At 43.3% G+C, this 13,544-nt stretch overlaps 1 long non-coding RNA gene across 1 annotated transcript; it reads left to right on the forward strand.

Annotated features, from left to right (window-relative positions):
- Positions 1-457: 457 nt before the first annotated feature.
- On the forward strand, positions 458-3,637 carry LOC118173662. The gene is made up of 2 exons (XR_004754337.1): positions 458-645; positions 3,018-3,637. It is a non-coding gene; the product is annotated as an uncharacterized LOC118173662 (long non-coding RNA).
- The last annotated feature ends 9,907 nt before the right edge of the window (positions 3,638-13,544 follow it).

Raw genomic sequence — 13,544 nt, forward strand, 5'->3', positions numbered from 1 at the left:
TTTAGGTTTATTCCTCTTACTCTGCTTTCTCAGTTCTGTCTCCTCAGCCCCTCAGTCCGTTATCTTTCTGATAAGGCTTTCAGGAAGCCTTGTTTTGTCACAGCCCCTGTGAAACTTTGCATCTCCCCATTCTTGGTCAAACAACTCGGTTCTGGTGAGGGAGCTGCACTTAATCACCACGTAATGAGGAGATGTTTTCTGCCAGCCTGCTATGAGACCGCTTGTTCACCTGTCTGAAGAACGTAAAATAATTCCATGTGAGGGTACACTGGAAACTGCCTGAGATTTTTCCTTTTTTCACTTGTAAAAATGGGAGAAGATACGCTGGATTTCACACCATCTATGAGCCAATGATCTAATGTCATCTTCGTAGTGCTGGATTAAACAACAGCTAAGGTTATTCTCCTCCTTCCCTTATTTTAAGTGCATTATTCTTCTTTCTGCCCTTATCAGATGACAGGCTCCCAGGCAGGGAAAGCCATCCCCAGAGGCAGTAGGGTACTTGGGTTGATTTTCAGGACGAATGAAGAAACTCCTGCCAGAAATCACCCTGTGTTGTAGAAATAAAGCCATCCAACCAAGACATCTCCTGGATGCTTATTCCTATAGAAAATGTGTTCGCATCCAGAGGTCAAAGGGATTTAGGTAAGAGCAAATGGTTGCTGTTTTCCAGATACCCCTGGCACAAAGCTTCTCAAAGGGGCAGGCCAGAAGGTGCCTTTTCCTCTCCTGTTGTTGTGACATGCACGATCAATAAATGTTATTGGCTGCACTTCTAGTAGTTCCAAAGGGAGTTGCTTTTGATCTATTACGGCAGTGGTACTTAATTAAAAATTGATTGTTAAGGGACTTTACTGATAAGTAAGTTTTTTATTTTTTATTTTTATTTTTTAAATATATGTATGCAACTTAATTTACATATAAAATATAATTCATAAGCACTGAAGCCCTGACTGGAACATAGCATGTTTTGTTTCAAGGCGCATCCACACCTTGCGGCCTTGTGCCAAGCATCCCTGCTGTCCCTGCTGCAGTCCCTGAGTACTTGGGTACCGTGCCACCGCCGGCTGCGTGGGTTTGGGACATATAAATAAGACTTTCCTGGCTGCAGCTGAGTGTTGGCTGCAGGGCGGTTTTGCTCCATAAAACTTAGTCACCCGTCGTCCTCCTGTGATAGCTGAAACCACAGGCATCCTGGGGGGCTCCCCAGAAACACTACCTCATGTTCAGCCCCTTCTTCTTCTCTTCTCCTACTGCTTCCTCCAGCAGAGCTGCTCTGCTCCCCTCTCACTTGTCTCGCTCCACTTCCATTGTGGCTTTGTTGGGTTTATGTATATCAACATGCATATATTTTTATTATTTTGACTCCATGATTTTGTCTCTCAGGGCTTCAGTTAATACCGTCTTGCTTCCTACCTTTTATGCTCCTTACATCCCGAGTTGCTCAGTATATCACCGCATATCATCCTGTCACTCCTTGTCGTGCCCATTTACTGCTCCACCTAAACAAGTGGGTGGATGAATTACCCGGAGGCTGCGCATCACACCCCAGCGATCCGCGGGCCATTCAGCAATATTCCCCGGACACAAAATGACCTTTTTCCTCTACGGACTATGGACAATAAAGGAGGTGTTTAAGATAGAGTGGGCTTAAGGTGACAGAAAGGCAGCAGTGATTTACCCATACTATCTACTTAGATTTATAATTTGTGGCTTCTCTGCTGGGGGGAGGTGAAAAAGGGTTGTTTTGGCTTTCCATTTCTGGATTATGGTGTGGAGGGTCAAAAGCAAGCTTTGACTTCCCATGACCTGAAGTAACATGATAAGAGTTCAGGAGCAAAATGACAAATTACCCTTTAAAATGCGAGCAGATGTCACGGAGAGTAAATTGGGCACAGAAATTGATTTCATGGTATTTGCCTCCCGCGTTGAGGTAATGGACGGGGGAACTTATTTGGGCTGTCAGCAATTTGGGGCACCGGCTTCTCTCCCCAGACTTGCAAAGTACCAGTGAGTTTTGTACGCTTGTGTCCTCGGTGCTTGGGAAGTGATATGCTATTGCTGACATCAACCAGCAGCGTCCTTAAAATGGGAGAGAAATGGGTATTTACCATTCACAATTTGCACCACCGTGCCCTCCAAATAAGTTGAGCAGCTGCATTTCCAGGGAGAGCTGCTGATCTCGGTCAGCTTGACATTAGCAGTTTCTGCTCTCTTAGTTTCCAAAAGTATTTTTCCTCCCTCGATCTCAAACACATAAATAATTCACTGAATTCTCAGATTCTGGAAAACTGAATCATCATCGTTAATCGCACACTCCCTCTGCTTTCCTACCCAAAAGGTTCTATGTTTTTGTAAAACAAGACATTGGCACTTTTCTGTTGCAATCACTGTCGGGTGCAGAGGATGTTTGTGCTGCGGTGTTACGGCAATCACAGCTCAGCAGCAGCTATCATTGTCAGGCTGTCGGCAAATCAGGACACCCTGGGTCGTGTTCATTTATTTCACTCCGGCATAATTCCCTTTGCAGAATTTGATACTGTGGCAAATGCATCTAGTTAATAGATTTTCTTAAGCAGATAAAATAGGTCATATGTTTCTAAATGGTAAAGGGTGTTTTCATTTGTTAAACACTGCTTCCTGTTTTCAGTCATTTAAGAGGATTTTTGCCACACAAACTGATCCTAAAAACACTCCTCACATTATGAATTTATCTTTGTAACCGTAATAAAATCTTCATTTTTTGCTCAGTTTAACACAGCAGGCTTAAACATCTATTTAGCATGACAAGGATAAATCTGTGCTCTCTATTCACAAAACAGGTCAAATGTATTAAAAAGTATGCTCCAATGTCACTTAATCATCAGATACTAACCTTGCCATAGTAAATACCCAGACTTCTTCAGGAGAAGAGCTTTGGAGTGAAAAGTTTTAGAAGAGTATTGTGGTGTTTGGGCCTTAGGGACATTCAGAAAAAAAGCTGAAATGAGCACAAGCTGTAATTATTCATTTTACAGGACTCTGCTGGCCTGGTGATGGGAGGGAGGCGCGGGTTCATCTGCTGCACCTGAGCGCAGGCACCACAAATACCTGTGGCTGCCAGGGGCTGGAGCTGTGCTAGGCGCCGTGATTTATACAGCTGGCTGTGGATGTCACCCATTTGTCCTTCCCATGTGACCCCCAAAAGCACTGTTATCTCCCTGTAATTAGGTCCGTGGGGCAGAAATGGATGTGCTGTCCCGTGGGGTCACAACGCGCGGCTCTCACCACACCTGCAGCTGGCCCTGATGCAGCCGGGAGCTGCCGGTGCCAGCACTGCCGGCACTTTCCGAGGGCCGCATCCAGCGCCGGGCTTGTGCAGGTGCTTCATTCAAAGCACATGGAGCATCCCATCGGCTCTATACAGAGCTGATAAACACTTGTGCAATAAAGTGCGTCGCAGTGCTGGCTCTAACAACAAGAAGCTCACTCCTGGCTCCGGAGAGACATGAAAATTGTAATCAGCTGAACTGGCTGTAGCACAGCAGTGCCATTTGCATGCGTATGATGTTGTTTAACTTCAGCTGTAGAGCGCTCATTTTTGGAAACAGAGTAAGTGTGCTAGCAGCAGCTATTTGACCTTCTGAAATCCAGTGAAGTGCTGCAGCAGTTTGCTGGGTGGCTGGGTTTTGGTTTTAAAGGACTTCAACTTAGATGCATATATTTGAGGATGCAGTGGTGCCTCCTGCATCCCTCCCCTCTGCTGTCTCAGTGCACGTGGAGCCCCAGGGCAGCTCCAAATCAACGTCCTGCATCCACACTGAGCACGGCGGCCAAGCCCAGCTCTACTGTCAGCCTCCCCACAGGGCAAGGTGCGGGGAGGTGGCAGGGACTTGCTGGGAGAAATGAACCCATCTTTGGCAATTAAGTTTGCAGCCGGCTTTGCAGTCGTGGGCATGCACAACTGGAACTGATGGAGTTTCCTCTGCCTGCTAAGGAAAGCATGAAACAAATTATTTTCTGTCTTTGGATGGTTTGTAGTAGAGCCGTGAGGGACTTCTAATTGGAGAGCTAATGTGCACTTTCCAGTGATTAGGTAAACACATTTTTTTGTTATTTATTATAGCTTCCATTGCACGGACTCAACTAATTACAAAACGTCCCTTGTAGAAACCATTTACAATTTTAATTCCAATTATTTTTTGATAATTCAGAAACATTTTTGCTACTATTCATCAGAAGGCACAAAGTTAATCCATTCATTACCACACTGAATGGCTGATTTAAAACCAACCATGGATTACAAAGTCAGACTAAAGGTGAAAAAACAGGACCTTGCTGTGTGGAAAGTTGAGGGGGAAATAGCTGTAAAAAAAAAAAAAAAAAACAAAAAAAAAAGCAATAAATCATTGCTGAAAAAAATAAATCATTTGTAGAGGTGTAGAAGAAAAGCAGTGCTCCACCTGGAGCATGAACGTTCCCATGTTCAATGAGCCCTTTTGTAACGGCAGCAGCGGAAAATCAGGGACATGTTTTTGCCCAAAATATCTTCTCGGAAATAGCTGTAGGTTAAGGAAGCCTGTTTAGTGGGCATCTATTAACGTCAGATTCCCACGGACGTACACGGGGGTTAAAGGAATCTCGACATGGATAAAAGCAGTGGCTCCGTCCTAGGGAAGCAGCCACGGTGGGTGCCAGAGGAGGGGGCTTGTTGCTGCTGCGCCCCAAAGACACTGAGAACCCACAGCCCGTCTGCTGGTAACTGTTGCTATCTGTTATGTGATAGCTTTGCCAATAAAATGCTAGTTTTAACTCAAAACATAAAAAGATGAAAAGATTCCAAAGGCCCTCCTAAGCACTGCAGGCTGACAACGAATCTCCTCTGATGCCTTCTGCTCCAAAAATAGCAGCTCTGGTCCTCTCTGGTGCTCGTCTCCTTCAATAATGTGCTTTCAGTGGAGCTGTGCTGATATGTTTCTTTTAAAACAAATGACCTTTATTTTTTATTTTTTATTTTTTAATGTACCCAATCTGGGAATTAAGCATCCAATCTGATTTCCCATTTGTAAGATGTATACATTACATTGGTGTTATTACACAAGGCTTCATCTCTAAGACATATATAGCTTTTTTCTCTGTAAAGTGATTATGCTCTTTGATACGCAGCCATATGAAATCCTACAAAATTTGCTTCTGACTCCCCCATTTTGTATGCCAAACTCCAAATTTAGAGACCCATAAAACTAATTTATAGGATTCACTGTGAAAAGCTCTGATTTCTATATATATATAAATACTTCAAGAAATGTGTTTCTTACCTTCTCCAAGCATTTACTTAAATACACTTTTCCAAAGACAGTTTTAACCTTCAGAAATGGATTGCAGCTTAAAATGGGCTCAACAAGCCATGATCGCAGCTTTTAGGTCAGAAAAAGCAAAACATTTCAGTTTTGGAATGCTGTCCATTGCGCAAGGTTTCTCTTCATAGGCAGCTTCGTGCATTTAATGATGCAGCTCGAGAGGAGCTGGTCTGGGTTTCTCAGCTGGGCAGAACTGGCCAGGGACATTTGCAAGCTGTCTGTCCTGCCACCAGGAAGGGTTTGCAGGGAAAGAGGCAGAGAATAGGATGGGAGGATATGTGGAACATTATGTGGGAGCCCTTTGATTTGATCTCTGAGTCCTTTAAAGACACACCTTGTGTTTTTCTTGCAGCCATTGTTATCAACAGTATTGAAGTGAGCTCCACAAATACACACAGAAAGTAAAAACAAGAAAAATACAAAACCACTTGGAGGGCACCAGGCTCATTCAGCAAGAGATATTGTCTCCCCCACCCCAACATGAACCCTTTCAAACATCCCCAGTCTCTTTTCTGGCGTTTTTAAAATCAGCCTGGAGCAGAGTGCCATGTCTCCCTGTTACTGGTGCAGCATTGCCCAGTTAATTGGGGCTTTTGCTGAGACAGATCCTGATTTGCTTTCAGCAGCTCACAGTCAGGCACGGTTGCTTTGGACCTTGTTAACATAAATCCTCCCTTGCAGCCTTGCTGGACAGAAAAGATCTGCTCACAGGAGCAAAATGCTCTGAGGCCATGGGGTTTGGTGGCAGAAACCACACAGGAAATCAGGCTTAGCAGCTGCAGCAGAGTGACCCCGGCTGAATACTGGGCCTCAAAACCCACAGGCACAAAGATTTCCTCTGGGCCAGAGTCCCTGCTGAGCTGGCATTTCTGTCCGTGCTGTGCTGTGTCCCAGCAGACTGTTTGCTCCCTTGTGGATGTGCAACTTTTCTCTTCTGAAAATGAGTCTTTGACCCAAAGCGGTCTAGGGAAAAATCTTTTCTTTTTCTTTCACCTTACTCTGAAGGTGGGATGAGACTAAAACTAGAAAACTATTAGGTCAGTCACAGCTTGGAGCTGCAAACTGGTAAATTGAGGTTGAATATTGTGGGGTATTTCCTGGAGGATGCTGGAGCCATGAGAGACTTTGTGCTAGGAAGCCATACACAGACTGGCTCATTCCTGGCACCTGATGAGCACAGAGAGGAGGCAAAACAAATGATCAACAAAGCTAAGATGTTTTCCAGCATTTTGTCTGCCGTCTCACAGAGCCATACACAGCAATGGATGTGTTAAATAGCTTCCAGAGGCCATGAGCAAAACCCCTGGACAAGGGATGGGGACCACTAAGAGAGCGAATACAGGCCAGTGTGTTGTCACCTCTTTGGAGAGCTGCCACCTGTTGGAAAGGCCAAACTGCCTGAATAAATGAGTAAGAGCAGGTAACCTGTCCCAGAGCAAAGCACATTGGATGTCTTTGCAGGACAGTGGGAGGATTTGTGCTTTTTGGCAGTCTCTGCATGGCTGCTTGCTCTTCCTCACCAGACTCTTCCTGCCTCACCAACCTGGGCACGGCAGCCTGTGAAGCTCCCCGAGCAACAGCCAGGCATCAGGACAAATCCCTCAGAGCTGCTAAGAAGCAAAGTGACCAACACAGCAGGAGCTGGGGGGCTGCACGCCGCGGTCCCAGCCGAGCAGGGAGCCTTGCTGCAGCAGCACTTCGCTGGAGAGGCTCCATTTGCTCCCTAACCAAACCCCGCAGTGGACAGCAGGGCTCTTCAGTGCTCATCATTAGAGATGATTACTCCAAAAAGAACACCATGTCTGAGGTCCACCGGAGCTGGCAAGGCTCAAAGACCCTTTCGGCCCCCTGATGTTTGCCTGGAGCATTATTTTAGCATGCTCTAGAGGGACCAGGCAATGCTGGCTGTTAGGGGAGCAGCACAGAGGGAAGTCATATGATTTCTGAGAGCTTCTAATACTCTCCTGGGAAAAGGGAAGCTGTAGCGAGGCCTGAACCAATGTGCACTTGATGAGCAGGCTGATGAATGCTCCCGATGCAATTCCGCATATAAGAAACCTGGAGAGCAAGACTCCACAGGCAACAGCTTCACAACTTTTTATTCCCTGCCCTAGAGTCACTGTCATCTTAAAATTCTCTACAAACATGAAAACAAATCATCCTGTCAAAAAATCATGCATTAGAAACAAATTATGCTCTCTAAAAGCATCTCGGCAATATAATTGATAAACTGTGAGTGTAGGAAATAATTGAAAAAGTGTGTGTGGGGGGGTGGGACATGCAGGATAAATTACTAAAATAGGAAAATAATGAACACGTGTAAATAAGAGCCACAAACAATAAATATAAATTATGGCGTGACAAACAGTAAATAATCAGAGCATTTCAGGCCTGAAATGTGATCCCTCTTCAGGGAAAACTTGTGTTGGTAAATCTGGAAAAGGCTGAGAAAGGAAAACGAGAAGAGACGTGGTTATCAGGGCTTCTGGAGCTGGCAGGCGCGATGGATTAGCCCTTAGATTCATTACTCAAAACCTGCGCTCGCTTTGTGGCAGCACGGTGCGGTCCCGGCCCTCTTCCTACCTCCACCCCGCCGTACAAACGGCCCTGGCAGGGGCGATGCCACCAGCCTTTTGCACCCTACTGTAGCGAGATTAAAAGAAGTGGGGTGACATTTATCTTCTCTGGTTTAGCCATTTAGAATGGGATTTTGTTGACGGTTGTTTCCTGATTCACCCCACTTTCCCCTTCCCTCTATGGTGTCTTTGTGTCCATGTGATAAAATGGCCACCGTCCTTAGCTTCTCCTGCAAGTGCACATGTCAAGATGGCTATTTGGCTACCATAAACAATTTTAACCCATCTCTGTTTCCAGGGCCTAAATCCTTCTCACATCCTGGGATTAAATTCTGGTCAGGCCCAGCCTGTGCCAAGGCCTGGCCGTGCAGGCGGTGTGGTGGCCTGCACTGGGATGTGGCTCAGCCCCGCTGCAGAGGTTGGGAAGCAGCCGAGACGTGGGCCAGGGATGGCTCCCCAGCCTCCTGAAAGCCATGGTGAGGGAGGGGAGGCATGTAGTGGTAGCGATACTTCGTGCTCTGCAGTGAGGGGTAAAAGTGAGAAGAGAAATGGCATGCATTAAAATGCAAACTACTGACACAGGTGATTTCTATGGGTAGTCCTCTTCATGAAGACAAGGTTCACCCTCCAAAGCACGTAGCATGCAGCAGCCTGAGAGTCCCGGCAAGCTGATGAAGTGCCTTGCACTGCGGGGCTGAGGGCAGTCAAAATGTCCTGATGTTAATGTAACCCTGCCAGAGACGGTTTGGGACATAGCCTTGCTCCAGTTTAACAGGAGGTTTCATGAGACTCAATTAGCAAGGTTATTAATTAATCAATTATGTAAAACAGATGAGCAATCAGATATCCTGTTCTACAGTGATACAGCTCATTGTTAAAACTTAATTAACTCATAGGCTTGGGGACAAAATTAAAAAAAAAAAAAAGAAACACAACAAGAAACAAGGGAATAAAACGACCACCTACTGAAGAATCGGTTAGGAGAGAATGAGTTCAAACGAGGCTGGAAATTGGCCTTGAGACCAGGCGGGACCTCAGCCCTGCTCTGAGAGGAGACAGCATTATTTTAGGTAGTTTAACAAACAGCCTGATGTTCCTCTCTACCACAGCAGCCAGCTGAACCAAATTGCTCTCTCTTGCTTGCCAAAATAAATTTATGACAAGCCTGTTTGTGTAACTGGGTATACTGCCCACCCGTCAAACCTGGCCGATGCTGCCCTTGGGGTGGGAGGCGATGACTGGGGGCACTGGTTTGCACCCCGGATCATCTCCCTCAGCCAAAGCCACTGCAGCACAAGTCAGGGAGCAGCAGCGGCACTGTCAGGCAAAGGTGCCAAAAGCAGTGGGAATATCGATCTGCTCTAACAGCCCCTTGTAACCCACCGTATTTCAATGGCCTACATTAATCTGTGGAAAGCCTACATCTTGTAACTGACGTGGTTTTATTTAATTTTACTTTAGGCTAGTAGTAATTTAGGTCAATACCTTGCCACTTGTGATAAATTGACGCGTCATCTGTGATGGAGCAAATCCGTGTCTGTGTGTTCCTGCTCCTGCAGACTCTTACTTGGCCATATTTGCATTGACTGATTTTGCAATATTCAGCATTGAAAAATCAGTAACAAAACCTGCAAATAACGTCAGTTTAGGTAATATGTTTTCAAAGCATAAGCCAATGTATTTCTGGACCTTTCTTCTAACAGTATGCTCTGGGATGGATTTTCCCATGTTTAAGGGCCAGATTGCAAATGTATTGGCTGGGAATGGAAGCGGAGTCATGCTCCAGCAATGATTTTTATTGAGTAACTATAGATGGGGAGAGGCAGTTACTACCTGGCAGAGACCCTGCATTTTAAGTTTTCTTTATGAACTCTCTCTCTCCCAACTCTTCAGCGTGGAATTGCAGGAATTTATAGTGAGCCCCGAAAGAAGCTGATACTTGAGACCAGTAGCTGCCAGACACCATATTTCTTCCTAAATCTGGTGTCAGCAGTGGGGTTTCTAGCTGAGCTACAGCTGGAAGGGTGGCTTCATAGGCATTTAAGGCACACATTAGAGCTTTTTACATACCTTTGCCTCATTATTGGGCTGATATAGTGCTGGTAAAATCTGAATGCGCTTACCTTCCTTCTGGACCACCACTTTTTTTTTTTTTTTTTAACCTAGCTTTCAGGGATTCATTTCAAGCAGTTACTAGCTATTGCACACAGGGGACAGAAACAACCCAGCTCATAGCAAAAACCTGCCTCTGCGGTTTGTGGGTTGTGATGGACTGATCCTGAGCTGCTGAAGTCAGCAGGAATTTTCCATTGGCCTGGAGAAAAGTAGGATCTGTCCTGAAATCATCCACATTCAGTGGGACTGTTATTCTCATTCTCACTTATGTAAATCTATTTGTTTTACCCCTTATTTTTTTCCTTCTTCCAAGACTGCATAAAACTCTTCACACTGCCCAAACCCCCTTTAGAAAAGACGGTCCTGTTTCAAAGGTAGGAGTGCTCAGAAAGGCAAAAGCTTATTAATAACACTCTGCCTCCTTTTACTCTGTTTGAAAAGCTGTACAGTGTGCAAAGCTGTTGTGACATTATTTTTTTTTTTTTCCTTTTTAATATCTCACGGTTTGATTGTCAGTATTTAAGAAAAATGAAACTAATCAGTGAAGGTGCTGATGCTAATGATTTATAGCTGGTGTGGCTTTCAACAGGAAAATTCATGAGAGAGAAGACTGCGTGTGTGCGTCTGTGTGTAAGCACGCATCTGTCAGGGGAGTTTTCAGAAATAGAAACAAGTATGGTCATTAGCAAAATGATATTAGGAACACTGAAAAAATATTTATATCTTGGAAAGCGGGGGGAAAAAAGCTATTTCCTTGTAAAATTTTAATCTTGTAATTTGTCTCATGTGTCCCTTTTCACACAGAGGTATTACTTGGAGGGAATAGGTCATCCTCCAGGTAAGAGCCATCCCTGCTAATCTCTTTACCTTAAGGTCAGACTGACCTTTTACCATTGCTGGAGAGATGTTTCAGCAGCAGACACTTCAATATTACTAGGAAGGCAAAGAGTGTATCCCTTAGCTGGAAGTTCATGAGAATTAGTCCAAGATTAGTCCAAAATGGAAAAGAGAATCATGGAAAAATTAGATATAAAACAACGAACTTTATCAAGACATGACAAGAGGGACATAATCTGCTACGAGTATTTTAATGTTTGAAACCCAAAGACCCATTCACATCATTTAGCCAGTACAAGTTGTTACAGAAGAGATTAGCAGCATACAAGTTAGAAAACACCAAGTTAACCTTATATGGGGAATGTAAGAAAATCCCAGAAGTGGATATCCCAAAACAGGGGAGCCTGACGACAGCAGTCACGGGAGGGACCTGCTGGCTTTCTGTAGAGGGGCTCCCTAGGGATGGCAGCGATGATGGGGCGGATGATGCCCCAGCTGTTTGGGCATGACCAACACTTCTCAGGGCAGATGACCCCAGACCAGCAAGTATAAATCTATAAACATATATAGATGAGTGTGTGTGTGTAGCAATGCATGTGTGATGCAAAACAAAGCTTGCAAGATACCTGCAATTTTGAATCTCAAAGGGATTCGAAAAAGAAAACCAAACCAAAAACAAACAACAACAAAACATACCCTCCACTTCATTAGCAGCTCACACGTTTTTAAATTTAGGATTTTGTTTGTGTGTTTGCCTTCCAGCCCCCACTGCCACAGAGTCTGGCAGCTGGTGCAGCTGAATCACTTAAATGTGAAAGACCAAGCACTTCAAAGAGTCTCATGGGTTTTGGAAAGGGAAAAGCTCATTTCTTCTCAAGAGTCAGGTAAGGCAGCATACTGGAAAGTAATGTGGGTTACCAGTAATAAAAATAAACTAATGAATGAGACCAATTTAACAGAAATTTAAGGTAGGTTCTGGACAGTTTTTGGTCCTAGATGAGACAGCTCAGCCAACAGCTTAAGGACAGACATGTTATAAATCTATTGGATGAGATCATAATTGCATTAATATTTGAAAATGTATTTAATTCTTTCATGTGGTACTTTAATATTAACTTAAATATTTACACATACAGAAGAAAGGTGATAACATTTTGAATTCTGTAATTAGCCCTGTAATAAAGTGTCCTGTTTAAACTTTGTTAATAAAGTGGAAGCCAAAATGTAGTAACTGAGCCACAAAAACTACTTATAAGTGAGAATGGCTTCCCCCCAGTTGCATTCAATGTTTTTGTCTTCATTTATAATGTATATAACAATGTGAATGTGTTTATAGAATTGCCCAGAAAACCTTCAGAAGAGACACAAAAATGTGATTTGCAAACAGGGGAGGAAATAACCCTGAAAGTTTCCCCCACCTCCTTCTACAGCTAGTTTCCTTAAAGAAACAATTTTAATTTAATTTGAAAAGTTCTGTTTTTGGTACAGCTATTGCTTTCAGTTTGGTTTCATTACTGCTTTTAAAATACAGCTTTCTAGAGACTTTACATTAACTTCACAGATTACAGCTGACATTGAACAGAGGTAAAAGGTATAAACCAAATATAAAAGACCATCCATTTCCATGCATGATTAAATGCTGACTCAAGGTACTGCTGTATTTTTGATCCCCAAAGTTTAATAAAATTTAAGACAGGCAATCAGGAGTCGCAGACAAATTAAAATTTATTGAGACAGACAAAAATGCAACTATTTCAGACTACAGTTAAGCATTTACAGTTAACCAAAGAAATATAGCAAAATGTTCACATTCCACTTAACTCCTTATGGAAAAAGCATTCAGAATTTACTATGCAATTCTACTTACTATGATAGTCTACATCCATCTACAGTAGGGACATCAAACTGAAACACATAATATTTGGATCTCTCCTTACAGATCTACACATTTAACAGTAACGGACGTCAACAGCATTGAGAAAAGTATAAAAAGACCAAAAACCACCTACTGTAGAAAGGGCTTTTTGATGTATAGTAACTGTACAAAGCAGTCTATGTATTAAAGGAACTTGAATGGCATACAGAAGGGACTACAATAAAAGCCAACAAATGTAGGAAGCTAAGCTCGGGCGATCTGGTGGTCTGTATCAAGTGATGACCTTAGATCTATGTCAGTTGCTGCTTGAGGGGAAAAATGCTACAAAACTTCTAATATCAAAATATTCCCATGCCAGAAATGTACACTGAGACTAACAGACTAGGCTGGAGAGGCCAAGAGAAGCATTCACTAACAAACAGTGTTGTTTTAAATATAAACTTTACATTTTCAATATAAACTGTAGAATAAATATTAAATAAACATTTCTAATGGTTTAAAATAATAGAACAGAACGGCTTAAAAAAAAGGCAAAAAAAAGGAAAAGGATTCTTTGTGTTCACAGCAAAGGCTAGTAATGACCCAAAAAACCCAACTGTGCTGAAATCTGAACTCAAGGAGATTTTGATTTAACCACAGTAGTTAAAAGGACACCTTGAACCATAAAGCAATGCCTAACAGCATTTCATAGTCTCTAATATGAAAAGAAAATGAGATTAAAAATTGGTTTGTCTCTCTAAAAGAACAGGACAACTCTGATTCCATTTTTCACAATAAGAAAATATTTGAAAGGTCAATGAC

Source organism: Oxyura jamaicensis, chromosome 13 (genome assembly GCF_011077185.1).
Source record: "Oxyura jamaicensis isolate SHBP4307 breed ruddy duck chromosome 13, BPBGC_Ojam_1.0, whole genome shotgun sequence".
Taxonomy (NCBI): domain Eukaryota; kingdom Metazoa; phylum Chordata; class Aves; order Anseriformes; family Anatidae; genus Oxyura; species Oxyura jamaicensis.